This window comes from Passer domesticus, chromosome 2, assembly GCF_036417665.1.
Source record: "Passer domesticus isolate bPasDom1 chromosome 2, bPasDom1.hap1, whole genome shotgun sequence".
Classification (NCBI taxonomy): Eukaryota; Metazoa; Chordata; class Aves; order Passeriformes; family Passeridae; genus Passer; species Passer domesticus.
In genome coordinates this window covers 20,509,586-20,536,897 of record NC_087475.1, presented here as the reverse complement: position 1 = coordinate 20,536,897, position 27,312 = coordinate 20,509,586, and the positions used below count along the sequence as shown (strand labels likewise).

Below are 27,312 nucleotides of genomic sequence, written 5' to 3'. Positions count from 1 at the left end.
TATAAAGCATATAACTTACAAAGAGCAACAACAAAATAAATTTTTTTCTTAGTTGTTTTTGCCATAACTACAAAAGTACAATTATGCAGAAAGTCTAATTTCCAGCTTAACATACTAGAGGGCACAAGCAAAAAAAAGAAGCTCTTAGAGTGACAGACAGAAAGTTAATTCCTCCCATCTGCATCTGTAGGCATACAACTCCACAACAGTATCAGAGAACAATTCACGATGTTAGCACTTCATTTTCAGCTGCCATTTAAAAAGACCCAGCCCATTTAGTCTACCTGACCCTCAGTTATGTCAGATGCATGCAGCTTTGCTTGGAAAGATCCTCTGTACATTTTTATTTAAGGGCACAGGAAGCCTAAGAAGAAAAAGTTCAAAACATCTGACAAATGTTTCTGTCGTTTGATTTTCATTGAAGAGAGATGCAATGGTTAAAATTTAGCCACATCATATTTTGGTATCAGCCATAGCATTTTGAATTAACTGCAACCTATTCAAAATCTGGTATTTTCAATTAACTAGAGCTTATTCACATCTGGCAAGCCAGCAAACAGAGCGGGAGAGTGTTACAGCAGCTTAGCAGAAGCCTGCCATGAATACACATTTGGACAGCCTGGGAGAGCATCAATGTCATTCTGGGAATGTTCCTGGCATGGTGAAAGAAAAACATCAAAGACATTACTGATTTAAAACTGCCTCCAAGAGTGCAATCTGTAGTGACAGGAAATGGAAAAATTAGCCTCAAAGGGACTGTGAAGAAAGAGCTAGTCCAGCATGATAGTGGGTTCCACACATACAGCTTATGTTTTGTCACAAAAGCAAAATAATGTGGTTTCTTTTGGCTGAAACTCAGAAATAAGTCTTCAGGGCAGCTCAGAAACTGCAGGAACCAAACCAAGTTTGGAAGGGACAGCTCAAAAAGGAAGCCTTGTCCTCTGCATGGTACATCTAATATTTTAAAAGGCTATTGTAACCTAGATACCAGCATTTAAAAAACAACAAAAGACTAATAAGGTCTGAAGATGGAACCCTAAAGAGCTATGAGAAGGAAAAAAGGTTGAGCAGAATAACTATCTGTGAGCTCTGCCTGAGACTACTCCAAACATGCCAAAATAGTACTTGTGGTAACCCAGCAGTGCCTTTTCGAAGTTGACATTGCCTTGGTGTGATTGATGGAATCAAAAGCTTCCAATAAACACAGAGAAGAATAAGGACACAACTTGATCCCAGGGCAGGCTGAGGACTATTATAGTCCATGGAATTACTATGCATGATTCCCATGCCTAAGGCACAAATGGAAATTCTCAAGAAGTATATGTTTTTAAGGTTTAATTGGAAGAATTAATTGACAGAGGGTTTTGCAGTAGGAAAATCTATTTATAAGATGTGTTCCTGTAAGCCATGGAAACAGACTCTTAAGTTCCTTTAGCGGTTTTCAAGCTGAACAACCTAGCTGCTAAAATGTATTTTGGGCAAACAGTTTAAGCATTCAGGGACAATATACAGAGTAAATTTCTTGTTACAGCCTGAATCCAATCACTACATAGTGCCCTGTAGGAGCACTTCAGCACAATATCTCAGGCTGTTTACTCTTTAGTATTTGAATATTTCTCCACAAAAATTAATTTCCTATAGGGAAGACAGGACATTGGTTACACTCCAACTTAACTTGGCTCCTCACTTCTGGGGCATTCCCCTTTATCCTAGGCGACCCAGAGATTAAGTCCTTGAAGAAGTTGAAGGAGACTCACTACACTAAACTTCATGAGCTTCAATGAACTCTTCCAACCTGCAGGGACTGTGAGAATGGTGTAAAAGAGCTGTAGTAAGGCTGAATTTTTGATCTACCACTCCTTGCTGATTCACATGATCTATTCCTATAGAAACTAAATAATATGTATACACAGTCAATTCTTATATTCCTGTGATGTTCTGGAGGTATCAACACAGAAAGCAACGATCAAGAGTTTTGGGAGGAAAAGTGATTTTCATATATATTTCCTTGGGACATAGGTACTTATTTTTATGGCTCACCAAACAAACCATAGATCTTGGGTATTTTTGGCTATGTCTTGCATTTGTCTGCCAAATTTATAATCACGCTTAGGTCTCCCATGTGTCTAAAAGATAATTCCAAGCAGCTGCAGTATTTGACCCAGGGGGCCTGTACGACCACATCAAGAAACTCTGAGGAAGAAAAAGAGCATATGCTACAGGATGGCAGTGGTTGAGGAGAAAGTGTGCATTTGGGATACAGACAGCCTGGAAAAGCCAAGGGGATCATTCTTGCTGAGAGTCAGTCTGTGCCAACAATCAGGCCAAATGCAATCACAGTCTGAATGGCAGCGGGGGAGATGGGCTGTGTTAAGGGGCATAGGACACTGAACCACATCTTGCATTTAATTCCACTTGGAAAATCCAAGGCAGCCAAGGAAGAAACATGATTTAGAAACACTACATGCATATGTGACTACTAAATGGCCTAAGTAGACAACTTACAGGTTTAAAAAATAAATCTGGACAAAACCAAAGCTTTGCACGTGTGCTGAGCGACATTGGCACATTTCTTCATCATTTAGATCTCTTGAGCAAATGAGTAAATAACAATATCTCCAGTCACAAAAAAGTCAGAGGACACAAGAGGTAATATTAAAAGAAAGACAAAATCACCTGGTTTCCTCCAGCAAATCTGCACCTATGATCACAATATCTTTTTTTGATACCCTGAAGAGGAAAACAGAAGTTACTGAGAACAAATTGTACAATTGATATGCTTTTTAACAGCATTGCCCTTGCAGTTGCCAGGGCAGAGATGTTGTACTCTGCATTAAAAGACCTCCTATTTCTCACAGTACAAATAATAGAAAATTCTGGGCCATGGTGCAAACAAAGCCAAGCATATTTTGACTCATGTTAAGTCGGGTTTTTTCTAGTCAAACTGATTGGCAGTAAAGTCCAAATTGCCTAATTGCTTTAGGTAACTTTCTCAAGATTGGCTGTTGTTTTACCTGTTATTCACCTGAACCACGCACAGGTTTCAATTCCCTGACCTTTTTAAAAAAGTTTGTACATTCATCTAATTTGGTTATGCAATGCCATTTTTTCCTCCCCAGTGGGTAGTTTTTATACCATGTTGGGACATTTAACATTGAATTACAGAGAAAGCATTGCCTGAACATGATATTGTACTGGATCTTCAGACAATGAAAACATTATGAAACCTTTATGGGCATCATTCCCACCAGAAAATATTTTCCATATTAAATGTTGCAGTAATTTTACTCCGTAGCACAATAAATTTTTAACAAAAAGTAAATATAAATGTATTTTCCAAGCAGTTGATAAAAAGAATAGACAGGTATGTTACACATATATGACTCTAAAATAAAGAGTTACACAAGTCTTTGTATTTTAATTATTTTTCGCAACATCGTGCTTAAAAAAAAAACATTCCACCACCACAAAATTGAGAGGAAATCAATTCAGCTGGAATTAATTTTGAAATCACAAGGGCCAAAGATACTAAACCAGGCAGAGACATAAACAGGTATAATACAATTAGTACATAAATATTGGTATAATGCCATTTTTAGACCATCATAATAAATTTTAAAGAGTCTTAATCAGTATAACTGAATTGTTGATAATGTGCAATAAAATATAAAGAAAACTGCTACTCAGGCTATCCAAAAACATCTCCTCCCCCTCATCAGTCACATACCCTGACCTTGCATACATTCCTGTATGCATCAGCAGACTGGATTTGGGATTAAGAGATTCAGACCAAATTGAAACATGGCAGGTCCTTTGACTTTAGGTTATGCTCTAACATGTACCTTCATCCTTACAGAACTGCATGCTAAGAGTGTCTTCATTCACCCTTAAGCCTTTAAACCTGCCCTCAACCACACTGATTGAGCACAGGCTTTTTTGCCTCCTCATAGACAAGCTCCAGGGGCACAGCCAAGAAATGGGGAAACCCACTGGGCTCTAGCTCAGCACATTATTTCTGTTGCTGTCTCCAAAGTAAGCATTTGAAAAGAATGAAAATATGCAAGTGGTAAATAGCACAAACAGTGGTAACAGCAGGACATCTAAAACACTGCTGCTTCTACACTTACTGAGAACCCTCAGCTCCTGATAATTGTCCTAGGGACTCAAAAACTGTTCTCAGAACATTCTTCAGAACCTGTTCCAGTAAAATACTGAAACAAGTTGCCCACAGAGGTGGTAGATGCCTGATCCTTGAAAACATTCAACATTTGGTTGGATAGGACTCTGAGCAACATGATTTGGTTGAAGAAGTCCCTGCTCATTGCTGGGGTCTTGGACTAGGTGACCTTTAAAAGCTCTCTTCCAGCTATTCTGTGATTCTGTGATTCTGTGATTCTATGAACATATAAAGATGAAAGTAGGAGTCAAGTTTTTAATAGAAGTAGCTGTCATTGTAAACATCTGAGTCAATATACTGTTTTCTTTAGTTCCCATGGGCTTTTTCCCTTTCCATTACTTTAACATGAGAACTGTGCCTTTCTTTAAAAATGTAACTTTAAAGATTTTCAGCAGGTGGGATAATATGCGTACATTCGATATAATTACTCTATGTTTTTAAGCAGACACTATAGGTGCTCTTTTTGCTAAGTAAACCTGAAAAAATAGTAATACAAAATAGCAATAGCAGAAGTGGACCATTTGATAGAAAAATGAAATTTTTCTTAAGTAATTCTAGCAAATTTCAGTCACAGAGAGGAAAAACCTTTCATATGTAACAGTGATTTTCTACTGTAACATAATCTTGAGAAATAAGGAAAACTCATTAGTAATTTAAAAATAATATTAAGGAATGGCTCATTTCACTTGTCTGAAAAGACACTCCATCTTCCCTGCTGCATTCAATTTTCATTATTGCACAAAAGTAACACACTAAAAAAGTTATGAAGACCAAACTTTACTCTCAGTATTGATTCTTTCAGGAAAGAGATGAATTTAATAGATTATGGAGAACAATCTTATCATTCCATTTTCTAGGCATGAGATGGAAAATTTTTGTCCCATTTATGCACTAGTATAAGTTCCTTTTAAAAAAATTATGTCTATATATATATAGTTATATAGATATAGATAAAGATATAGAATCCATGGTTTCATAATGTTTTCCCTTCTTTACCTCATATGGAAGAGAAACTCTGAGACACAACTTAGCGAACAGGGCAGATCATTGGATTCAGCCATGGGACATAAAACTTGCCAACAGTTACCAATGTTTCAGCTTTTTAACCTATCTCCAGCAAAGGGAATGCAGCAGAAATTGAGGACAGATGAGGACAATGTGGCTGAAGTAATTTGCTGGATTAAGCAGACGTAGCGACTCCAAGCTGAGGGAGGGTGAATGACAGACTTTGAGTGACAAGACAAAACCGATTTTCTCATACAATTCAAGCACAAAAGTTTCAAACTGGCAAGAACTTGAGGATATTTTTGCAGCTTCAAAAATGAGGAACATGAAGGGAGTAGATGTTGCCATTGTTGTAAACTAAAGGTACCAGGAGATACAGGCAAAACACTGTTAAACCCTTTGCCAACTCCACCACCTTATCCTTATGACTTCTTTAAGCTTTTCTATGCCCTAGTTCATGAAGATGAATATAAGCAACATGAAATCACCCAAAACCTCTGGTTACATCTCTGGTAGTTGCAGAATTGTAGAGGTGGGCACATTTAAAAAGTTGTAGGCAAGGCACTGTTGCCATTACCATCACCTGGATGTCAATATTGCCAGCAATGTGTAGCTGGATTGCAGCACATCCCATCACATCTGCACGCTAAGAGTGAGCAGCCTTTTTAAGAGCATAACCTGCATAAACAAGAAGCTACTTATTAGTCATATTATAGACAAATTACGTGCCTTCCTAAGCAGTTCAAGACAGAAATCCGAAATACATAAACACTTGAGAATCTGATGAGCAATCACGTACTAAAGCATTTTGCCTCCTTCCAAAATTGTTAAATACTGTGGATCTTGCTGTAATAGTACCATAGTATAGAATTTTAGAATTATGCTTCTTTAAGTTACTATTTCTGTGGTGAGAGGACTGCTAATTTCTGTCAGCCATCCTGGGTCTTATTGCTTTTATAGTGAGAAGTCGATAAGAGTTTACTCAATAAATTAGTAGTTAATTTTAACTCCCTTTTTTGCAAGTTTGGGGTCAGCAAACACATGTAATTTTATTTGCTTCCACAGATTGCTTTCACTTTTGTTGTGCTTCAATAAAATGTCGTGGTACAGCTCTGGGTATTTGCTCAGTTGTAATGAATTAAGTGATTGAAGACAGGATTTTAATAAACCTACAAAAAGAACAGCAGAAAACTTCATAGTGGTGCAGTCAGACTCCACTAACTCCTAATAAAAATGCACCCTTAATAATTTTTGTCCTAGTTGATACCTGTGAACACCACAATGCATCTTTAAAGAACTAAAAATCAACCCCCAAAGCTTTTGAACAGGCTACCTCAATAATAGCATTTGCCACCTGGTGTTTCCCTCATTTCTTCCCTCTTTTTCTGTGTCTTCTTGTGAATTTGCCAAACCAAGAGGATGACCTCCTCAACTGACATTGTTCCCTGAGCTGCCCAAGGGCAGGGAAACCCTAACAAATCCATTCCCTGACTGATGGGAGAGTTACAACAATATAACAGAGTATGGTAGGATTCCTCTTGACTGCATTTCTTGCCTTGCACTTTTCCATTTATGCAAGACATTGCATAACTTCAAAATTTGTTGAACTGCAAATAAACCTGCTTTCTGGTAAATTATACAAAATATGATCCACAGCAGGAATATTATATTATGTTAATAAGGTAACAATATGGTTTTATGACTTGGGAGTTTTATACCACACTATTTCTAAATCTTCAATAATTGCAGATTTTCTATCATTTGTATAACATATTCAGTATATTGCTTTATAAATCCTCTTAAACTCAATTGCAGTTTTAGGACTGCAAAATAAAATTTCCAAATACTCAACATAAAGTGTCCAGATAGCTGAATTAGCATCTGTCTGTCTATTGGAACACAGCAGTTGTGACTGCTTGGGTCAGGGCTGTTCCGAGGTGCAGGATGTGATGCATCTCAGAAGGAAAGTAGATGTCACCAAATGGGAAGATTCAGTCTTGTTTCAGCCATAGGCGTGCCTCTGCTTGAGCTCAGTAAAGCAATGATTCCAAGGTACCCTTTCATACTTTAGAATTATAGAGCATAAGACACTCAGATGTGAACCTCATTGTTAATGTGAAACTACCAAATGCTAAAATGGCTGAGCTGAAATTCATGGGAAAAAGGTCAGTTAAAGGACTGCATCCTTGAGAAGAGACCATACTTGACCTATTTCTAGATCTCCTCACAGATGTCAGTAAAACCAAAGCTTAGTTGCCACATTTCTTCCCAGCTACCAGTTGACATTAAATTGATCTGAAAAAAAGATTTTAGAGGATTGAATTGACCAAGACCACTCAACATTGCTGTGCTTGTGATAATTATACAACAGTAGGTCACAACATCACTACAGGTGAAAACTCTTCTAATGAATGAGATCTATAAAGAAAATGGAAATTTGCAAAAATCAGTTGAAACACTTATGCTAGACATAAAAAGCTACACAACTTCTTATAGAAGTCTTACTGGATATAAACCTATTAAATCACTTCTGTGACTTTTCTACGATGAATACTTTGATACAGCTATCCACAACATTATCATATCATACCAATCTCTAAATTAAATATATGCTGAGGAACTCCATAGCTGACATTCTCAGTAGAATTGTTGTTACCAATTGCTTTAAACACACAATAAAAGTTCAGTAGAAATCAAGCCCTATTTGTACTCCATTAACTGCTTTGGTAGAGACTGCCTTTGCTCAGAACTGAAGCTCAGCAGGAGAGCAGAATAGGATTTTAAGTAATTTTTTCGGTATATATCTAAGTAAAGTATTCTTTAGGCATCATGACCACCTGGAAATATAAATGACACAAGGTTGCTGAAGTGATATAGTTACAACTTTTTACTCACACATTTTGCTTTTAACACATTTAAAATATTAAATTTTTTGACATTTCATGCAGTTATGTATATTTTTCATCTCAATGTACTTTTAAAAGACTCACGCTTAGGATCTAACCATGTAAATTTCCACCATCTTTTACATCTTTGCCCACATTAGCCGCAGAATGAAACAAAGCAACTCGAGTGGTGCAAGTATCCTTTTGCAGACAGCTTGACAGCTGGTTGAAAGTTAGTAGAGTACAGTTTATTTTTAGGACAACTTCAGTTTTCCTTATTGGAATTCCATTTCTTACAGTCTAAAGAATGCAATTCTGATCACTGCAACTAATTAGTAACTTAAAGTAAACAGAAAAAGAAAGACAGCCGTTATTAACTTTATTTGCATGGCTAGGGGAGGAAAGAATTACCTAAGGCTTCATCCATTTTTCCATTAAGGCCTAATTTAGGACATTGACTCATAAATACATTTTAGGAGAACAATTTACAAGTAGAAATGAGTCTCCAAATGCTTCAAAAATAAGTCAATTGCAACAACAAATTACTGAATACCCAAAAGATGTCTAATTCCCTTATTTGACACCACCTACCATTGCAATTCATACTCAGGGGGATGACACAGATACATTACCTACAACACTGCATTTTTTATCTGTTTTTTCTGTGTTTACAAAGTTATATTCATTCACATAAGACTAACAGACAACCTCACAGATGGATGAGGTACAAAAGTGGCTTATTTCAGCAGAATGTAGACAATATTTTCTTAAATGACACCACAAAAACCCAGCCCTAATTCTGAAGGTACATTGAGGACAGCTCTCACCCACTCAGTTCCCTTCAATGTCTCAGTTTTTCCTAATTTAATATTAAAGGGTCCCCAAAACATTGCACTGTGTTCTTTGGTTTTAAGCTTGAACAATGTAGGAAAAAATGCAGAGATTTTTGCACAGTGGAATATTGTGAAGATACTACTTTTTATGATCTGCCAGGTAAATGCAGGCAAAATGTGGATTAAAGATTCTCACCCAACTTTAGCCTCTGGCCTGAATACTCAGTCAAAATCTAACAGGCAACTGAATAAGCATATCAAGGAAAATTAACTTTCCATTTTCTATAGTGGGCAAAGCATGAGTGCAGACTGTTAAGGTGTTTGACATGCAGAATGTCCTCTTTCATGGTTTCACTTGGGAAAAAACAAAAAGATCTTTAAGATGTCATACAGACAGATATTTGACAATTTGAAATTAAGATGGTTGATTTGGACTCTGGAGAAATCTGAATTCCACTGTATTATCAATTTACACAAAGATAAATTGCAAAATGTCATCTCCAGACCAGAGGGCAGGACAACATTCTTCAATCAAAAGAGAAAACATGTCAGCTTCTGAAATGTTAATATCTAAGCAATCTTGCACATTGATTTTTACAAGGAAAACTCTATATCTTTCATAAGTCGAACGGCAAAATTTTAACCCTTGCAAAGGCATCTGTGATGTTTTGTTAGATTGTAGATGAGTTGAGCAACCTCTTCACAGAGATTCCAAATTTATTTAAATGTTTCCCAATTAAGCTGTCAAATTTGAAAAAACTTATGATCCTTAATGTCCTTCTTAGGTTATGAGATCAAAACAAAGCATGTAGAAAATGGAAAAATAATCAGGAATATACCTCTCTTAAGTCATAACTTAAATTACTTGCATTTAAAAGTTTAGAGAGAGGTTCAGTTAAATGCTCAAAAAGTTAAAAAGTATGCATACCTTCTACCTGCCTAACCAAAAAGGAATGGAGTTAATAATTTTATAATGCTGTACTTCTTTACTGGAAAGCTTCCACCATACTTTACAAACAGTATTGAAAATGTATCAAGTAACACTCCAGAGACTCAGCAAAAATGACTTGCACAGTAGAGGTTCTTTTCTCATAAAGCTGGAGAGGATCTCAACTCTGCCATATACCTCAAGACATTTCAGAATATTCTCCCCAAAAGAGGAGAAAGCCTAATATGGTTTTATAAATTTCAATTATTATACTCATACATCCATATCTGTATCTATAGTAGTGTCTAGACATACAGATACACATTTAGTCTGCATATGTAATATATGGTAATATACATACACCTCATGGATTTGTATACATATCACACACATTCTCACAAACACCTGGCATTTTAATATCTTCCCTCATAACTCAGCATGGTGCACAACTTGCTTAACTTGCTTAACCATTTGATTTTATCTTTTTAAGTATACGAAGAAAAGCATGAAGTAACTTAACATCAAAATGACCTCCTGGAAAAATAATCTTTTAGTTGTAAAGAAAGTGTGCAGGAGACCATAATTTTTCCATATTCTTGCTCTCCAAGGCTGCACACATTCTCTCTACCACAAGTTTCTTCCTAATTTTAACCCTTGCAGAGACATCTGTGATTTTTGTTAGATAGTAGATGGGTTAAGTAACTTCTTCACATGTATTCCAAATTTATTTAAATGTTTCCCAATTAAGATGTCAAATTAAGTGTCTCAAAAGTCAATCTCTGTTTCAAAGTGAGGTTATGCTACAGCAGCATTTTCACTGCTCAGCAAGTACTAGTAACCAGCCTTCTCACCAAGCTTCCTTGTCTCAATTTTTCCTCTATTGACCAACTTCATTTGGCATGATCAGTGCAATGCAGTCAGTATTATCTTGCTTCATCACTACTGTCACTCTCACCTTACAAGTTGTTTTTCTTTTCTTTCCTTTCTGCCAGCACCTTTTGCCTCCCCATCTCCAGCTATTACTACTCTTGTTCTTAGCTTTAAAGTTATGCCTCCCAAAGTGCATGTACAGCTTTCAAAGTCACTTCCTGTCCTTGGCATTCACTCTCAGATCTACCTGCCAGCAGAAATTTCCTCAGTGACCAGCGCTCACCCTTCCCTCAAGCCATTCTCTCCACCAGCATTCCTGCTCTCCCACCCCTGTCCCATGGGGTAATGCAGTACTGCATGTCACTGATTGCAGCTTCCATGCCTGGTTGGCACCTTGTGATAGACAAGACACCTTGAGACAGGCATCTGCCATGTAGGTGCTTAACTCTGAACTCTTTCCACCTAGACCTCATGGCCCTGAATTCTCAATACTGTAATTGAAAATAATTTCTCCTCCCCCTTAACAATTAAGAGACTGCATTGCTAATATTTGTGGAAGAGTGCTGCCTCTCCAGTGATGAAACTGATTGGGAACAAAGAGCATGCTTTGTCTCCAGACAGGAGAAACAATGGACTTACTGTTGTACCCCTGTGTACTACTCACCATCTCCAGATGCCCACCTTAAGATTTTACTGCATTTTGCTAAAACTGTTTGGTTTACTTTTCTTACTGCTTGGTTTGCTATTCTTACTCCTTTGTAACTAATTAAAAATGGCTTTATGAAATATTTCTGGCAAATACACCCACACCTCCCATGATACCACTGCACACCCAGGCTGGCAAAGCATAGACATGAATGGGGACAGACAGGTCTGATGCAAAATTCATTGATGGCTACTCTCATTTGTTCTAATGGACTTATGCTCAAGATTATTTGGCTCATTAGTACAAGTGAGAATCTGCCACAGTATCCCTATCTTTGTTAGCAGATGTCTGTCTTTGGACCATATGTTGGGTGTAATCACTTTCAGTTGCCATTTCTGCTGCATGGTGAGCAATTTGGCAACTACTTCCTCTCATATGAGAGGCATCTGGCACAGACAAAAGCAAACCCTGTAGATTTCTCTACCAAACAGAAAGATACTGAAAATAAATTATGAATATCAAAGACTATATCTGGAATGGGCAGATAGTGCTTCCACAGCTATTTGCATATTTGTCTTCAGTTATTCAGTTTTCTGTATGCATAAAATTCATTATTATAGAAAATTCATGATATACAGAAACATTGTGATGTGTGACTGCACAGAAAGTGAACAACAATTTCATCATATAATGATTTTCATTAAAGCATTGATACTTATGTTATTCTGGGTTTCAAGACATTCCCCCACCTGCCATACAGTGGCATTGAAATTCATGCCAACAATTTGCACTTCACTATCACCAGAGTGTGTTGGTCTTTCTGTATCTCTTCTGTATCTTTTGATTATGAGCACTAAATTAGTAAATCTTGTAGAAAATTAGTAATTAAGGCTGTGGAATAAAGTCAGCTCTGTGAAGTCTTAAATGTTTGTGATTAAATACATGAGGACAGTGAAACTGCTCATAAATATTCTTCCCAGTCTCTTTTGACAAATTTCAGATATTTCTCAGAATTAATACTTAATATCTTTCAGTCTTGACAAAATCATTTGATAGACAAACATAAACCAAACACAGTGTTATTCACACTGCTTCTTTCTACTTGGTCCTCATGTTCCGTTTCAGGTGTTACCATTGCCACTGCACTATAAAAACACTTACAAATGAATACAAATGAATACATGGCCTATGAATGAATACATACAAATGTATGTATACATTTGTATACAAATGGATTTTGATGACCTATAAGGCAAGGTTCTAATTTATAGCATTTTAAATAAATTTTCCCGTTCTGTCACTTGATAAAAACCTGCTGTGTTACTGGCATAGCTGTGAGTACCTTAGGGACTTCTGCCAACTCATCTCTGCCAGTGGCACAACTGACTTCAGCTCCTCTTTGACCAATATGATTTTTATTCTGAAAGAAATGTGGTCTGCGGGAACAACTTCTGCTCAAGAGTTTTATTTCCTGATTGAGGCTCAAATTCCAATTTCCAAGCACAGTGACATAAATCCAGAGTAATATCAAACAAATGATTCCACATCCCATACCTATAGAGAGAAGTCACTTGGTAGATTGCACACAAATGAAAATGAGAACAGAATCTGAACTGCTGATGAGAGAACACCACAAAGATTCACTTGTTCAAAACCTCACAAATTGCAGGCAGACTTTACTCAGCATGTGTAAAAGTGGCAGACATAAGCCAACATTTAGAACAAACACACTCACTGATTTTTTAATCAAATCTTGGTTCAAATTTAATTGAAATAAGCTTAAGAATTCTCAACATTATTGATGGTTCAGTTCTGTGTGTACAGCATGGATGGGAGGAAAGAGACACATGCTGATGAGGGCATATTAGGGAAAGCATCTCAGGAACTTGTTTCCTTAGCAATTTACAAAGCAAATGAAGGTAATGTGAAACTTCAAATCTTACAATATCTGCTTTATTAGACTTTAGTTTCTTGTTACTCTTTTCTCATTAGAAAACTCTTTTAAACACTAAAGCCTCTATATAACTCCTCCACCTCTTTCAAATCCCTTTTTCTAAACATTAAGGTATATAGTAGGCTTCAAGCTTGGTACATGAATTAGCTCCTTGTGATACTGTCCCACAGAGGGTATTTTACTGATCTAATAAAACCACAATGAAATTACTGTACACAGCCTAATACTAAAGCCAAATTATTGATTTTTAGGGCTTCATTTCCAACCCTAAAGTGGCAGCATTCTTGAAATCCATGCAGCTATACGTGTCTTTGGCAAAGAACCAGCCAGCCATCGTGACACACTGTTCAAGCATTACATTTTCACCACTGCTCCAAGAGCCAGGAAATGGTGTGTGCCTGTGGTACATACAGTACAGATGCCACTCAGTCATACTCCACTTCTCCAATTATTTTTTATTGAACTGTTTTTTTTCAAACGTTGAGATGCCAGGACAGCAAGAAGAATGATGGTACCTCAGTGGGGACATGACAAAAAATAATTTAGTACTATAATTTGATGTCAGTCCCAAAGTGTCATTTATTTAGGTTATTGAGGGGCTTGAGAGGAAGCTTAAGTACCTGATAAAAAAATAACACAACCCAACTGGTCTTGTCTGTGCTACAATATTAATTTCCACATTAACAGTGCTTCAATATAAGGAAAAGTTTGACATTTCACCTGTGAATATTTGTTCATGAGGGATTTTATACCATAGTGACTGTATCCATGACTGATCCAAAAAATTGCCTTAATTTCAGTAAAATTGAAATGAAAGTGCAATAGTTCATTCATACAACTAATTGGTGGAAAATTTTGCAATATACTATTAGAGGAAGATTTCAATGTTTACATATACTATAAAGCTTTCAGAGAACATAAGAAAAGCAAAGCAGAAACAATGCATAGGAAAAAAAAGGTCAAGAACTCATATTCATCCTGAAATATATTCCTAAAGGAATAGCTTAAGTGCTATATGAAACTGAACTACAAACTTCTTTTTTCTTTTAACCCTCTGAAAACAATGTAATATGAGAAGAGAAAGAATTAGTGGCAAATTGTGTAGTAGAAAGTTAAATAGAAGAAGCAAAGTAAAGTGAAAAGAATAGACAACCGTTGAACTTTTGTGGAACTTGGAGCTCTAATACAATTTTATTAATTTAATTTTCTTATTCATTTAAATCTTCTTATTTCCAGGAAACCATTGAGAATTATTTGATTTCACATTTTTCCAACCAGTCTTTCACTCACAACAACATATTAATATCTCTAAGGAGGCTTAGTTTTTATGTGAAAACAAGATTTTGACCTGTATGGATTAATAGAGAAGGTCTCAATTTGTACATAAATTACATACTCATATCAAACAAAGTCTTCTAGCTTCTTGCCACCTAGACACAGATTAGCCACTATTACTTGTCAGCCTCATGAAAGAAGCAGCTGAACTGCCTATGCAGTACTCAAGACATGGGAAAAAAATAATGTGTATAAAATGAATACATAAAGAGTGCCTCAGAGGTATTAATGGGAGTAGAAACAAAAAGCTAGCAGAAGAAAATATTTTGCACAAGTTTTTAGAAGCCACTAGTAGTGAAACAAACTGTCATTAGGGTGTACAGCCTAAAGGCATGCCTCCAGGGTGTTCATTGAATTATGATGATGGTAGACATGAAGTTAAAAGTGTCACTTGGTCTCTTCTGCTTATAGAAGAACTTGCCTGACAAAAATGTTAAAGCACCAGAATCAAGTCTGGACAAAATACAGGAGCTGTAATGGCTAATTGTGGGAAGAAGCAGTGAGTTATTCTATTATCTTCTATCAAATATCTCAATGTATGCTTAGTGCATCTGTTTGGCTTTAAGGCTTGACTATTTTTGTCTTCTAAGTACAAGAGCTGTCTGCAAAACTCCCAAAATACTTTTCATAATGGTCCCATCACACTGTGTATTATGTAAATATTTTCCCCTTCTCCAATTCTAGAGCCTGGGCTGTTATTTAAATAAGATGTTTAGCTTTCCATATGGGAGGAGAAGTTTAAGGAAAACTGAAGTAATATCTCAAATGCTTGTTCTGCCACTGTCATTCATAATATTATGTACAAATCAAAGCAAAGTGGATTTTGAGTCTGGAAACTCCCATATATAATTTTCTTATTAAGACTGAAAGTCAGACATTCAGAAATTATCTCCTTTTCAAAGCTCCCTTTATTTTATAATGCTTGCAACATTTCTTCAGTACTTAGTAGGAAATCAGCTGAAGAACAGCTATCTAAAATTGGAAGCCATAATCTTTTGATGGAAAATCAGAGGCCAGTAGGCTGTTTTCTATAGGCAACAGTAATCTCAGTCCATCCATTCTGAAGATTTACAACAGAAAGAGTGGATTAACAGTATTCTAACTCTAGGAATTACCTCTCAATTTCACTTAATTAGAGTTTGAATTCAATATACAGTTCCATGTTGAGCAAGCAAAAATAAGCTAACAAATATGCAGCCTGTCAGTTGCAATGAACCCAGACTACAGAGAGCTGACAGCATATAGTCTCTCATACAGCTATGAAAATTACAGATTGTAGCATGAAAGATTACATATTGTTAAGCAGTGTCAAACCACGTTGTCAGCTCTCACATGTCAAATGTGTAATTACATAAGGGTTATTGCTAGAAAAGCACAAGATCTGGGTGATTTGAGCTGAGTGCCAACTCAGCCATTCATTAGAAAACACTTAGGGTATATATGTAGTTTGGATTAAAAAACCACTCTGTTTCAATGAATTTGATTTTTCTTTGGCTGATTCTTGCACTGTAACACCGATGCCATATTGTCATCTCTAAAGGACACTCCTCCAAGCTGAAAGCATCATCCTGTGAGTGTCTGAGGTTGAAGGCATGCACACACAGGAGCTCACCGAATCTGGCGTGCTACACTAGCACTTGTACACTAGCATGAAGCAAAACAGCCCTTACTTCTGATTTTCTTGCCTATGTCAGCACAAAGCACAGTTAAAATTCTATTTTGAATAGGATACTCACATTTATGATTTTTCAGTGGTACTATGAAAGACTACTTCCCACATCCTACTACCACAGGTATGGCAATATAATACGGGGTGGAGAAATGACAAAGAACTTTGTAGAGAGATGCAATTGGACCAGTTGGGGATCAGGAAGAGAAATGAAACCTGTCATAAGGCAAAATTTCATAAAAATGGCTGAGCTGGCAGACCGACCTCACCACCATCTGCACTGGTCCTGTGACTACATGTGAATTTACAGGCACCTGTGAACTAATTGGTGACCTCTAGCTAAATTTTAAGAGTCACTTGCTACAAGCAGAAGTTATTAACTTTTTATTCAATTAAAAAACTTGTGACTATTACCCCAAACACTTTGTTGTAAGTACATAAATTATAGATGCTGCTTTTAGGGCAAATAAATGGCTATTTATTCACGGGACAAACATAATCACATCAATCAGAACTTAAAACTAATGAAGCAGAACTCAAATCTTCACAGGTGTTATCAAAAGAGAAAAAAAAAATGGAAAATCAGAACCCAAAAAACAAGTAGAATTTTTTCTTGGAAAAATTCTCATTTCTGTCCAACTAAGATTTTCAAGGCTATTTAGGCAGGGCTGGAAGCTGAATCCAAGTTAATGCCAGAATTTTCAGGCTTCTTCCTTGGAGACTGGTATCCTGGAAGCACAGACCAGGGACTGCCATCATCTGCCTTCTCCCACTACTGTCTTCACCAAGAGCAGTGGCAGGTGCTACACAAGCCAGAGGGATCAGTCTCCACCTCCAAACAGACTCACCTTGTGGGCATGCCAAAGGAGGTCACTTCTTTCTTTTTTTAAGACGTTATCTGACAACAATTCTCATTTCAAAGCCAGTTTTCTGGGAAGGCAGGTTACACTTTTCCCTGAACTCCCGTGATGATTTGAATTTATTGTTTTGCATTGTATTAGTGGGCAGTTCCAGCAAAGCACAGTTTCTCACCTGCACTCCCTGACAGTGGTCTGGGACATGGTGAATGAAGATTGGCAAGAGCTTGGCTCAGTTACTCCCGAAGTGTCGAATACCATCTGTGATGGGCATATACCCTAGGGGATAAATCCCCTCTTTCAACTGCTGTCCCAAGTCACAAGGATCTGCCATAATCTCATATATCCTGTGTAATATCTGTCAACTACATAAGGCTGTGAATATATTAGGGAGCCCCATAGTGTGTAGGAAAATTAATTATACCCAAATCGATCATTTGTATCCAGCATTGCCAAGATATCTCACCAAATCATCCTATTTTCCAAAAATCATGGAACCAGATTTACCCTTTAATAGTTTCCTTTCATTAGAAGAGCTCATTTAAACGTAAATAGAACATCTCTTCCTAGTTGAATTTTGTTATTAAAAAGACATTGTCTGCACTGACAGGGCAGCCATGAGCAGCCTTGTCCCAGACCATTTGTCCTATGATGAGGATCTCCTGGCAGCTATTATTTGGGGTTTTCATGCCCATATGTCAGACCCAGTGTATGAACACCCCTGCACAAAGGACACATATTCCTTACCAGCTTGCTCAAGGCTTTTTTCTGTCAGTGAGTGACAGAACTCCAGGACTGCAGTTTCGTGGATTTTCCAAGCAGTCTGTTAAAGTGCTTAACTGCTACCAGGATAAAAATTTATATCCTCGTAATCAAGATTTCCCATGTTCCACATTGTTTTGTCTTCCTCTTCTATCAGTGAAATCACTGGTAGAAATTTGGTCATGTAGCAGTAAAATTAAATTTTTATCCTAAAGCCATCCACATTTAGATATCAATGCTCTTAGGAAAACAGTTATTTTAGTGATGTTTTTAAGTCATGTATAAAACACAATGAGTACCATTAGATTCCTATTTTTCCATAATATTGATAAGAGTTTTACAAATATTTGGCATTTCATATTGGTTAACTCAAATTTATTTTTAGGTATGTGCAAGAGTGCATAGAAGTCTACATATTCATACATATAGGGTTATTTGACTAAATGAGGTCTAATATTTTCTGCATCGTACTTGAAGTCCGCTTTGCAGTAAAAAGAAGGCTTTTTCAATATTGCATGTTTGGTCTAAGTTCACAGAAGTATAGCATGAGATACTTCAGAGAGAATTTAGATGTAAACTAACAGGAAACAAAACAGTAAGACTTAACAGAAATTATCTGGTATTTCTCATTTTTTTTTTTCAGGACTATGATGTACTTCAGTGAGTAGCTGTACACAGCCCACAAAAAGGAAAAAGCAAATGCATTCTAAGGCTTCTTTGGAACTCATACCATATGGCATTGGTCTTAAATGAAAAGTGAAGGCGGTGTAAGCAGTGTGCCTGGCAGATGGGCAGAAGCTCAAGAAGGAAACACCAGATACTGATGGGGCAGACACACAACACATAAGGCCAGTGTCATGCATGGTCCTCTCGTGCTGCCCCTTATGCCACCAGACCTTTTGCCTTTCTCTCTGGCTGATCCCCAGCTGGGTGCACCAAGCCCAGCGACCACGTGGAGCCAGCACATGACACCTGTGTGCCTGGGCAAGGGATGTGCCTTGGATGGTGTCATTCCAGTGAGACCACAGCAGGCCTACCCCCAGTCAGGAGCATCTCTTCTAGCACATCCTCAAATTTGTAAATCCTCACCTGCGGAATTTATGACAAATTACCTAGCACTTTTATACCCTTGATTTGCCAGAAAGATGCCTTAAGTGTCAATATTTGATATGATTCTATGTAGAGGGCATTTCCAACCAGCTTGCAAATGGTGAATTTTCTCAGGATCATAGTTTTGGAATTGCTACCTTAATATTAAAATTCTTAGGTAAATATAGCTAATAAATAACATGGTTATGTTCCCATAATGTTTGTCAAACTACTGTTCTGTTCAGTCTGCTCATCAGCCACATTCCTCTTTTTTCCACTGCTCTGAGTATGAGCCACTTTTAGCAGAGGATTTCTTACTCAGTGTTTATAGCTCATATAAACCCCCTATTGTTCCTTTACACATGATAAAAATATTTAAGGATTGGCAATTACATGCAGTTTAATGGGTATCCTCAACAGTCATTGTGATTTGATAGAGAAAATAATTGTCCTGTACTTCTAGCCCAAGCTTGTCTGACTTTTGCAAAGATCAGCTCTCATTACCTCATGATTCCACAAGCTTCTGTAAGTCCTTGAAGGAACTTTCTTTAATCAAGACCTTTTCCAAACTCAACACTTCTTTTCAAAAACTTTAGAGTTGACAGACTTTAAGTCAAGAACGAATACAACAAACACAGCAAAATTCCAGCTGCAGGCTGTAATAAAGAATTAAGGAATTACAACTACTGACTCCCATAAAATTAGTTCAAGTTCTCACATATTCTTGTATTTCCAATTTTGTTATTAAAAATACAAAGGCTGGTTAATAGTTTCTATATCTATGTTTATTTTCTGAATTTTAAACATAGAGTTCTGCCAACAAACTGAAGTAACAGTTAAATAAAACAAACAAAAAAATTAACCTTTTAAAAATTATTTGCACAGTTTGTGATTTTCAGATTCACCAAGGTTTCTGGGAATAAGTTTTCATCTTGACCCTCACAAAACAGTTTCTGCAAGTTTATAGGCTCAGGAATTTTTGTGAGTGTCCAGATGTCTCAGAGCATCAGATTTATAAAGCCTTAAAGGGAAACAACATTCATATAAAGATGCTTTGTTCTGTTGGAAAAATAAAAAAGCTTCTAATGAGTGTCTTATGTGCAACAACATACACAGCTTAATATTTGCAAATTGGAACTGTTGGAAGTTCATTTAATATTAATGTCATTTTGATATCTGCTTATTAATATACTCGTTGCTTTCAAATTCTTTGCTACTTGTCCCTCGTGTGCTTTGTAGCATACTAAGTTACTTTCTGTTCATAAATAACAAATGTATGTGTGTGCCTCAGGGATGTGGGACTCTCCTGGAAGCAACTCTGCTACGCATCAGAAGGACAGGAGAGCTTGCAGACAGTAGTTCTTATTGCTGCCTTTAAACTTCTGTGTCCAAGATAGGATGTAGGGACCTTTGGGAATGCTTGTTTGTTTTTTTTCCAGTTACTTACAGAATGTATTTAAATGCATGGTTCAGACTATTTTTATTGACCAAAAGTGTAAATGATAGAGGATTCCAGATATTCAGTGTTCCTGACCTTTTTTTTGCCTTGAATATTTGTTGGTTTTTCCCACAAGCTTGTTAGCAAACCCTCCACAAACAATATGTTTCTCAGCTAAAGAATTTTTCAGTCTTACTAGAGAGCAGATTTCTATACAAATTATTTTTTCTAAACCTGTTCCAGTACACTAATACCAATTAATACAGTCTTTACTTCCTTTGGTATTCCCAGTACAGCACAAGAAACTTTGAATTACATCTCTATGAAACCAATGTTGCTTTGATAAACGAAGCATTTTCTCATTAGCAAAAAGTACTCATGCATATGATAAAATCTCCAGCAGGGTTAGCAGCTGTTTATTAATGGCTGTTGGCTTGTTGATACAGACATTTATGTTTAAACATGAGCCAACACATTACTGCAATGGGTATATCTGCTCCTGTGTTTTCCATTTCACCCAGGCATATCAGATCATATTCCTGTTTCTTTTACCATTTGAGTCATTGCAGACTGGGAGCTAGTCCTATTAAACTCAAGCAACCACACCAATGTAACACTAGATAAAAATGAGAAAACAGACAAAGCCCATATTTTTCATGCACAAGCATTTGCTATACATTATGGGTGCTTTATGCTTTTCCTGTTCATTTTCTAGTAATATTTTCTGAGATCTGATACACTAAAGTATTCAAAATTATATTGATGCATTATTCAACAAATCTCTTAACTATGATTTATCTGAAAGCAGAAAGAATTCATCACCAGCAGAGCTAAAATAAACACACTCTTGTGACTCTAAGATTAAATTACTGATATAAACAGAATCTGAAATTCCTTCATACAGTGCTGTACATGAACAGCAGCAGAGAAAGGAATATTTTTTGTAGGGGCTGCAAGAGTGCATAAACCATTTCTTATCAAAGGTAATACTTCTTTCACAAAGGTAGCAGAAGAACTATGTATCTAAATATTTCTTCCAGTTGTATTTCTCACAATAAATGGTGACACAAATGGGAATTTACAGGTAGTGCTAAAGGTTTCATATAAAGCAGTTAATAAAAAGTGCAGTTTACCAAGGTTCTCTTGATGCCAGTTTTCAGCAATGAGTAAAATCTGCAGTATACAGGAGTTATATATTTTTTTATTTAACTTTACCTGGTGTGCTTTTAATTGGCCCCTGAGGAACAAGTTACAACCAGTGAATCCAGTCATCCCCTGGGTCCTGTAACCAGGGGTGCACAGTTCAGCTTTAATTCTGTGCTTCATAATTAGGCATCCATGATGAATACACACACGAGATTGAAACACAGAATTCCATTGTGCTTTCACTTATTTGCAAACCTGAAAAGTTTATTTTTAAGCTCAGCATTGTATAGAGGGTCTTTTCTTTCCCTCCTGTCACATGAAATGCCAGAGAGGGGTGGTTATTCTGGAAGGCCTTTTTTTGTTAAATGTGAACAGCACAGAAATTAAATCCCAGGCCCAACATTTTAGGATTTAAAATAGGAAAAAAAATATAGAAAGCCAAAACCAAAACAAAATTATTTTTTTGCATTAGGAGTTTTAAAGAAATTAATGTAATTCTACTGACTTACTTCATACTCAAGGTAGCATGAGAAGTGTAAGACTGGTGGATTTACAGGACACTGCATTGGGTTAGTGCTCTTCTTTATGTTTTTGTAGATTTTCCTGTCTGTTTCAAGAAGTTCTCACAGCTCCACATATATCTGTCAGGTCTAGGTCTGACTTTCAGGCATGTGAGCTGTTTAAATCAAGGGTCTGAATTAAGTCAAACATCTAGTGACTGGTGAAAAGTTATTATCATTAAATATAAACTTGTTGTCTTTTTTCAAAAAAGATTATTTTTTTTTCAGTTATCTTTCCAAAGTTTTCATAATATTAATCAAAGTTTGATTTATCAAAACACAGCTGCTGGTGGAAAAGACAAATATGTATTTTTGGTGTCATTTGAAAATATTAGAACTTTAAAAGCAACTCTCTAGGACATCATGTTTGGCTACAAGTAGATATTCTCAGAAAATACTTTTTATAGTACATTTTTAATCTAAAAAGCTTATATCTCAACTACTTCATCTCTGTTATATTCCCCATCTACTTGCTGGAATAACTTTATCCACATGACTATTTTCATCTTGTCTCAACTCTTCTCAAACTCCCTCACCCTATAAATTTGCACAGCCTTTAACAATGGTACTTTTATCTGGGATATTATTTTAGATATGACTGAGATACTCATCATAATAGCAGTAAGAACTGTAAGCCTTTTAAAATCTTCCACAAAATCTTGCTCTTTCAATTTAAGATATTACTCCATTACCTCTTTCACAACCCTCCTCTCCAGAGCTTAGCCTTGGGACATATGAGAAATATTTAATCACTTGAAGTGTTAGATTGGCACATTTCCTAGAACAGAAAATAAAATACTTCAGCTTCTGAAATAAACAAAAAAGAGCAAGCTACAAGCTGTGTGTTTTGGACGTTGTGAAATCCTGGATTTTATGTGACCTTTCTCCTCTTCTGGAGCACACACTGGGACACAAATTCTCCTTCCTGATGAAGCACAGATTTCTATACAGCAGAAGGTTTCAGAATCAATGAAAAGCAATTTGTTATGATATTAGCTGCTACAGTAGCATGCCTTCCAAGGAAATATTTTCGTTTAAAGTTATTACTGGAAAATAGTAGATGCACATTTAACTTTGCATTAATCGGTAGTCTCATTGTCTTCAAGTACCGTTTCTTTAAAATCACAGCTTACATTTCTTTTCTCTTGTTACACACAGATGGTTCCACTCAGTAGAAGAAGACATCAGGAAAGACAAATGAAATTTATCTCTAAATGGATATGTTAAAATGTAATGCCTGAATTGACAGGACAGTCTATGCTTTAGAATTAAAAAATTGAGAAAGTGTACTTATGAAAGATACCCTTAGCAAAATGTATCCCAAAACTTATAATCCTGGTTAGTACAGATGTGTGGCAAACTTTTTTCCTAAAAAAAAAAAAAAAAAAATGAGAGTTTATTTCTGGTTTAAGGTTTTAAAATTATTTTTCATGAACTCTCAAATATCAGTTTATGTTGAATAATATTCCAACCTTCAAAAAGTTCCCTTGGTACTGGAAGAACAAAGCACAGGAGAGAGTAAATTCTCAATATGCAAGCAAACATAATAAAATCAGACCTTTATTATGCACATTAATATTTTCAAATACCTCTTTATACAGACATACAAAATTTTCATCCTTATAATCTATAAGAAAAAGTAATTTCAAAGATGGCAAAAGACACCTTCTGACACTGAGTGTAATACAGGTTTTCCAGATATTTTTCTGACTTTCAACTGCTAGCATTTAAAAAAAAAAATCCAAATTGTGTTTTTCTATTTTTTCAAGACCATAATAGAAAGAAAGAAGGAAAGAAAAGAAAGAAAGAAAGAAAGAAAGAAAGAAAGAAAGAAAGAAAGAAAGAAAGAAAGAAAGAAAGAAAGAAAGAAAGAAAGAAAGAAAGAAAGAAAGAAAGAAAGAAAGAAAGAAAGAAAGAAAGAATACCCATAAACACATTAACTTGACCATAAAGTTTTTTGCCTTACTTAATCAAAATTTCTGAAATCCATAGAAGTCTTAACCTGCTACACTTAATGTTTAGATTTGGACCTAGTTCAGAGCTTTACTAATGGACTTTATTGTTCGTCTTCTTAAAATTAATATTAAAAAAAAAGGAGAAAGAATTTAAATAAAGAGTTTTCCAAATAGATGTCTAAGGGTATTTTTAATTTATAACCCTGTGGCAACAAAACAAATCTAAGGGAAAACAAACCAGAATCTCTAAGGGAAAGAAACTGTGTAATACAAATTAATCTTCAGGTATTTTGTCATTCACATTTTCTTGAAACAAATTTATGTCACATTTTCTCAAGTCCCTTGGATTTATTTATTTCTGAGTAAATTAGCAAGCCTTGAAGCTTATGGCTTGTACTTTATTCTTCTCTCCTCAGAGCAGCTACACATAGTAACATCATTTTAAAATGCCCTCTTCCCCAAGTCTATCTGGGTTGACATTACCATTTGCATAAATGACAAAAAATTTACAACACCAAAGTGCTGTATTTTTTGATGAAAAACTGGAAAATTTGTTTTAGGAGCCTCTGAGCAAGGATTCAGTTTGAATCTGAAGCTTTCACAGAATCCTTGTTGTTGCTGTTAAATCGTCTGCTCTGGAGTCACTGTTCAACAGCTGTGATAGGGATTCACAGTGGCTAAACCATTATTTAAGGGAAATGTGAGTCTCACTGTATGTCATACATTAGAGTGAAGAGCATGAAACATCCATTTATAAAAATCTATTTTTACTGTGACAGAAGTAAATCAAAACTCAAGAGTATATGTAACAGCTGTGATGCATTCAATGCACTGTTCTATCCTGTTTAAACTTGTTTTGAAACAGTGTGAGAGGTTATTAGTATAACTGGTATAAAGGGGATTTTGACTGAAAAATATTTCCTTTACAGAGTGATGAGGCAAAACACTAGAACTACCTTCCTGTGATAAACACTGCTACCTTCCCATGTTAAATAAAGTAAGCCATATGACTTAGAAAGACATAATTTAATTTTTTTCTTGTTCCTGAAGGTTGTTGCTAATTATATTTAATGAAAAAGAACTATATTTTTGACACAAGCACAACTGCAGAAGTTTGATGGTCTAAATTAACGAGAGCTAATTAAAGCACTATGAAAGACTGTAGCAGAATGGTATTTTTGGACCATTCAGTTCAAATCTCTGCTGACTTAGAAGACAGTTTGATTCTTTGCTTGCAATTTTTTAGCTAGGATTTGTGCAAGCAAATAGGAATAATAGAGGAACACTATTACTGCAGGTTAGGAAGACAGATGAAAGAAGCCAAAAACACTACAAATGAAGCAGTGCATATCAGATTTCTGAAAGAATTGTTTTTCTAAGCATGGCTGAAGATTTAGCATTGAAAACAAATGTTAAAAGCTTTGAAAATTGTGTGTCTTTACCTGGATTAGATTACACCATTGTAGGTGGAAAATGAGCCAAACAAATTAATCCTGTGTACCTAAACATCACTGAAAACAGAATTGAAAGAAACGAGATGCATTTCTTTTTTAAATAAAGTATTTACATTTGAAATATGATTGACACTATTTTAAAGGTAGTCCTGAAACCTTGTTAAGACTAGTTTGGAGAAATACTTGCCCAATTTTTCCCAGACAATCATGTTGCACATTTTCATCACCGAAATGTACAATATTATAGAGAAATGTATACTTTGCACACTTTACTTTAGTTTACTTGGGCCTGCTTGTATACCCTGGGCTTCTGGAAAGAGAATTTTGAAGGAAGTTAGTCCTAACAGGCTGGATCAGTTGTACACATCATCTATCAGGATATTACAGAGTGGCTTCAATATAAAGCATAACCCAGTAAATTGCTTTTGTGCCCACCAGTTAGTTGCTGCAGAGCTCTAACCTGTCAGGGAATTCTTCTCCAGCAAGTCACTGAAAGTTCACAGCCAGGACATGGGCTGCCCCTGGCCTTAAAGGATCCCTGGGACAAAAGGATACCAGAGGCTGAGACAAATATGAATCCTTTTGTGTAACAAGCCACCCATATACACCCAAGCAAATTGATGACCATAAATATTTCTGTACCAGCCTTGCTGAGGAGATAAACTTTATCCTTACAGTCTATGCAATGCAGAGGCCAAGATCTTTTTGAATAATGGAGGTCAAATATCAAAGGCAGGAGAGCTGCACATAACAGAGCTGTCACAACAGCCTCTTTTCCCTCTTCTGCCTCCAAGAAAATAGTTCTAAGCAAGGTCTGACTCTCCTACTCCCAAAAGAGTCACCATGACCACTCAGCAGCAGAAGCAGAGATGGCTTTTCCTGCCCACGACTTCCCATTCAGCCCCAGGCTATCCCCAAGAGAGGATCTATAGTTTGGATACTGCACTGGGAGAGGCAGGACTCCAGAGCACAAAGTCTAACCCCTGCCTGAAAGAAGCATTGTCCACCCAGCCAGCCTAATATTCAAAAGTTGGCTACAACTGCAATTTTTGTGCAGTGTTCCACCCACATGGCAGCCGCAAGAGATTCTTCTAAAGCACCCGGGAGCCATCAGGTGCCACGTATCTTAGTATTTTAAGGTTCTGTATTTTAGGCAGGATTAGGTATGAAAGACTTAATGGCATTTCTCAGAAGAATACAGCAAGAGAAAATGTGCATCACATTTAGGCTTAAAATGGACTAGGCAGGTGGGGATTTTTCACAGATTATGTTTCAATTGTCCACAAAAATTCATCTCAAACCTTGCTTAGCAAGTGAGAACAAGAGGCATCTGAATTATTGGTTTAATTGAAGCGCCTGAAATGTAAGATAATCCAACAGGAACAGAGACTCTCCATGCAAGTCAGCATATGTTGGCTGACAGCCAGCCAGCAAGGAGTAAGAAAACTAGTGGTCTCAAAGACTGTAGTAGGCTCACAGGTCATAGTGAGACTGTAAGATGAAGACTTCAGGGTACAAATTTAGAGCTTAAATTAGCCAATAAGATGTATGGCTGTAAGGGTGGGATGATGACTTAGCACTTTGGGCATGCAGAATCACATTAATTGTCTGCTGTCCTCTTTAGCTACTTGGGACCTAGCAGAATTATGCTCCCCTGGTGGTTCTCTCATGTTCTATGCCATGTAAACTAAAGTAACACTACACACAATTCTCATTTTTTAATTCTAGCTGAATAGTAAATTTGACAAA

The 27,312-nt window shown here is 36.4% G+C and overlaps 1 long non-coding RNA gene across 1 annotated transcript in view; it reads right to left on the bottom strand.

Annotated features, from left to right (window-relative positions):
- The window catches only part of LOC135293491 (uncharacterized), an 80,189-nt gene that overhangs the window by 7,943 nt on the left and 44,934 nt on the right, over positions 1–27,312 (bottom strand). Inside the window, exon 3 of the long non-coding RNA XR_010355606.1 lies at positions 2,677–2,730. This is a non-coding gene — a long non-coding RNA (uncharacterized LOC135293491). The remainder of the gene's footprint in view (positions 1–2,676; positions 2,731–27,312) is intronic.